At 53.0% G+C, this 4484-nt stretch overlaps 1 long non-coding RNA gene across 1 annotated transcript; it reads left to right on the top strand.

Annotated features, from left to right (window-relative positions):
- Nucleotides 1–441: 441 nt before the first annotated feature.
- LOC134739242 (uncharacterized) lies at nucleotides 442–4160 on the top strand. Its single transcript, XR_010125850.1, has 3 exons — nucleotides 442–1549; nucleotides 1900–2641; nucleotides 3070–4160. It is a non-coding gene; the product is annotated as an uncharacterized LOC134739242 (long non-coding RNA).
- Nucleotides 4161–4484: the final 324 nt, after the last annotated feature.

Below are 4484 nucleotides of genomic sequence, written 5' to 3'. Positions count from 1 at the left end.
CTGGGGCCCTGCGGGTGGGTCTGGGTGCCATAGGTTGTGTCTGTTGTGTGGCTTATTGGTTGGGCCCGAGCCCACGGGAGTCTCCAAGCCCCCTCCCCAGTGACCCCCAGCCAGGCCTGGCCACTTCGCCCCCTCTGCCGGGCTGCAGAGTTGAACCTGATGTCTGCTTGGAGTCACCTCTGAGTGGTGCAGACATTTGGAAGTGTCCGTGGGACTGGATGGAAGGGACCTCATCCTCAGCCTTCATAGCCGGGATCTGGCTGACCGACAGTGGCCATGGGGTTGCGGCGCCTTGGGCTGCAGATCCCCTGTGAGTGTGAGGTGCTGGCGTCTGCACCTCCCATGAGCCCACAGACACACAAACACAACCCCGTGTTCACTGATACATCCTGAGGCTTTGGTCTGTTGGGTTTGGGGTGAGACCCTTCCCTTCCTTTACAGATGCTCACCTGTGAAGAGGGAGAACGCCCCTGTCTGAGCAAGTGTCTCTTCTCTGTCCTTGGCTGCCTTCCTCCTCCTTCTCCTGCCACCTACTTTGGGGCCCCTTCCTCTTCTCGGCCGTGCCACTGACCAGCCCAGCCTCATGCACCATCCCGGCCGCTGCCCTGGAGGGCTGGCAGCTGGCAGGACCTGAAGAGGGCCCAGCCGTCACCCCTCTCTTGAGCAGATGACAGATAACACTGGGAGTTACTATGGACACTGGAAAATAGAACACAGATGCATCTGAGATTTTGTAGTTGCAACTCTTCTCTGCTAACCAAAAACACCAGGACATTCATTGCAAATGCAACGCTGAGGGTTTGAAGGAACCAAAGAGTTCCTTTGCAGCCCTGAGGAGGGAGGGAGGGAGGGAGAAGGGAGTGGGGAGGGAGGGAGGGAGTCCACTACAGAAAGTGGCACTAATCCCTCTGAGCCTCCCTGGCCTCATTTGTAAGATGCCAGCTGCCCCGGAGTGGCAGTGGCAAGTGAGTGGCTGTGTAAGGTGCCTGAGCAGGAGCATGTGGGCAGCCCTGTGTAAAGCAGGCAGCCTTGGGCCAGGTTCCCTAGAAGCAGAGCTGAGATGGGGATTCCTGATCATGCGATTGGGGGTGCTTCCTAAGAAGTTGCTCCCTGCCCCAACTCCGAGCCAGGGCGGCACTGACCATGGGCAACTTTCCCTTGCAGGGGGCACTCCCAGCTGCCGGGGAGGGGCAGTGGCCCTGAAGGGGCCTGGTCAGGACCAACAGTTTTCTTTGCAGTGGTGTGTTTGTCCCCATTTCACAGACGAGGAAACTGAGGCTTGGAGAGACCCAGGGCCTTGCCCAGGCCCCACACCACACCCAGGAGGGGCGGTGCTGGAGTCCTGCACCACGTTGCTGTTCTCACCAGGAGGAGGCCTTTGTTTGCTATGTCCAGCGACCCCATCTCCACGCTGCAGGCAGGAGAACACAGCTGGGTGTGAGCCACGAGTGAGGCCTCAAGGAGAAGCGAGAGCAGCGGTGTTGCCGTCTGGATGTCAAAGGCGCTCACCTGCTTCTGCCGCACACGGGACTCTGAGCCAGGCATTAAGGTTGTGGGTCCCTGGGTGTGGCACCCGAGGGGTTGGCCAGGTGGGGTGGAGTGTGAGTTTGAGTGATTCGGCATCCCTGTGGAGATGTTAGGGAGAATGGGTACCTGTGTCTGCAGCTCCAGAGTGAGATCTGGGCTGGACATAGACATGGGGAGCCACGCAGTGGAGGTGGCCTGCTTCTGTTTGCAGCTACAACAAATCCCGAGGAACTCAGTGGTGGGAATGCCCAGACATGTGATCGGTTCTCACTGGACTTGGTTATCCAGGTCCTGTGGGCTGAAGTCAAGGTGTCGGCAGGGCTGGGTCATCCTGGAGGCTCCAGGGAAGAATTCGTTCCCTGCCTTTTCCAGCTCCTGGATGCCTCTCGCGTTCCTGGGCTAGGGGCCCTTCCTCCATCTCAGAGCCGGCCATGGTGTGTCCCCTGACCTTCCGCAGCCATATCCCTCTTTGATGGGGCTCTGCTTCTGGCCCTCACTCCACACTGAAGGGCCCTGTGATCACATGGCCCACCCACCAATCCAGGTGGCCTCCCTCCAAGGTCAGCCGGTGATCTGCCTTCATGCGTGCATGGTGTCTCTGACCCTTGGCCACGCAACCTAACATAGTCACAGGTCCTGGAGATTTGCACTGGGATATCTTGGGTGAGGGGAATTATTCTGCTGACCCCCGATGGCAACTGGAGTGGTGGGAGGGGAAGAGAACACCAGGATATGTTCAGAGAGAGAAGCGTGGACCTCAGGGGATGTCAGGGGAAGAGGGCCCGGGAGGGAGAAAGCGTTTGGTTTAGACGTGTTGGGTGTGAGGTGCCCATGGGACAGTAGGATGGAGCTGGTGGGGGAAGCTGGGGGGCTGCCGTGGGGTTCTAGCACATGGAAGCCAAGGAGGGAGTCGTGGGGTGGAGGGGTCACGGGACTCCCCAAGGTCCTGGGTCTGCCTCAGGGCCGCCGCTGCTTCGCACTCCTCCTCCCATGCCTGAGCACCCATGGCAGTGACCAGCAGTGACCATCATCACCCAATGAGGACAGAGAGAAACTGAGGCTGGCCTGAGGTGTCCTGGGGAATGAGCTGGCACCGGAGTCCCACAGGTGAAGGGTAAGCATGGATGGGCCAGGAGCATGCTCTCTGTAATTGTGCATGGCACAGAAGGTCAGCAACGGCCTGACGGCCCCGTGGGAGACTGGTTACTCCAGTCTGGTCCAGAAGAACCCGAGGCAGCCTCGTGGCAGCGTTGAGGGGAGTGTCTATGCTTAGCGATGCGGCAGATGCCCAGAGTACCGTGAGCTTTAATAACAGCGAGTTACAGAAGTGTGTGGGCCCATTCCTGAAAACACACACAGTCTGAAAAACGTCCAGAGGGACAGGCCTGGAAATGTTAAGAGCACTTCGATCCTGGGGGTTGGTTATGGGGATGCTTCCCTTCTCCGTGGTGGTCTGCACTTGCAGTTTCACTGACTGGGAGTCAGAATAATGTCCCCCCCCCGCAAAATGCCCATCTCTTAATCTCTGAAACCTGTACCTAGGACGTTACATGGAACGGAGGCTTTGCAGAAGTGATTTTGGATCTTGAGATGGGGAGGTTATCCTGGCTTGGTGCTGGTCATTACCCCAAAAGACACAATCCCAAAAGCCAGGATCTGGAATGTCAAAATCCTGAAAGATCAACATCCGTAAAGTCTGAAATCCCTAACATCTGATTGAATCCCTAAACCATAATGACAGATTTGGAATTAGGTTCAATCAAGGCTTCTAAAAGCACATTTCAAGTGTTAGCAATAAAGTTTGTTTTTTTCCATTCAGCCCAATGCATTTGGCAAAAAAAAAATCCAGATGAGTGGATTGGCCAGGCAGTACGGTAGTGACAAAAACTTCGGTTTAAAACTGCATTATTTGCCTGCACTGGCATTTCTTCCAGCTGATGAAATTCTAGGAGAGTCATGTCCTAGAGGATAAAAAGCAACTATTCATTGAGATGAGAGACTTCAAAGATAGTCAATGATCGTGAAAGTTGGCAAGCCTTTCTGGACCATCTCGTGCAATTGCTCTAATCTATCCCTGTAATAGATCCTTTTAATACGCTTTGTCATATGTTGAATTTTCTTTTTAGTTTTTACTTTTCTTTTGTTGTTGTTGTTGTTTTCCCATTTTTTAAAATTATTATTATTTTGGAGACAGAGTCTCACTCTGTCACCCAGGCTGGAGTGCAGTGGTGCGATCTCGGTTCACTGCACCCTCTGCCTCCCAGGTTCAAGCAATTCTCCTGCCTCAGCCCCCTGAGTAGCTGGGGCTACAGGCACCCACCATTATGTCTGGCTAAATTTTGTATTTTTAGTAGAGACAGGGTTTCACCATGTTGGCCAGGCTGGTCTCAAACTCCTGACCTCAAGTGATCCGCCCATCTCGGTCCCAAAGTGTTGGGATTACAGGTGTGAGCCACCACATCCAGCCCCATTGTTTTTAATTATCAACATTATTTTTTACAACTTGTTATTCTATGTATTTCATCTTTGCATAATTTCCAGTATGGGAGGTATAGACTGTGTAAAGACTTTGAGAGTTCTAATTTGTTGTATGCATTTTTTACAAATGTGACTCCATGAAAATGCATGATCACAACATCGACTTTATGTGTAAGCATTGTGTGTGTGTGTGTGTGTACATAAAATCATGAAACTTCCTCAATAAATGAAGAGATGTCCTTTTTGTACGCCTGCATTTACGAAAGGTAAATTTCTTGAGATCTTGTTTCTCTGGGCAGCTGCGTGTGCAGTGCTGACCCATCAGTGTCTGATCGATCACGTCACCAGACGTAGGGTGTCCTTCATGGGTTTTCAAATGACAGCTGTTATCTCAGGAATTTCTTTATGAATATGGTTTGTCTGCTCATCACCAACTGTCTATGCTTGCAAAAATGTCTGTTATTACTGCCTATTTTATT

Source organism: Pongo pygmaeus, chromosome 3 (genome assembly GCF_028885625.2).
Source record: "Pongo pygmaeus isolate AG05252 chromosome 3, NHGRI_mPonPyg2-v2.0_pri, whole genome shotgun sequence".
NCBI classification, from domain to species: domain Eukaryota; kingdom Metazoa; phylum Chordata; class Mammalia; order Primates; family Hominidae; genus Pongo; species Pongo pygmaeus.
Note: the sequence above shows the minus strand (reverse complement) of the source record. Positions and strands in the feature narration are given on the sequence as shown.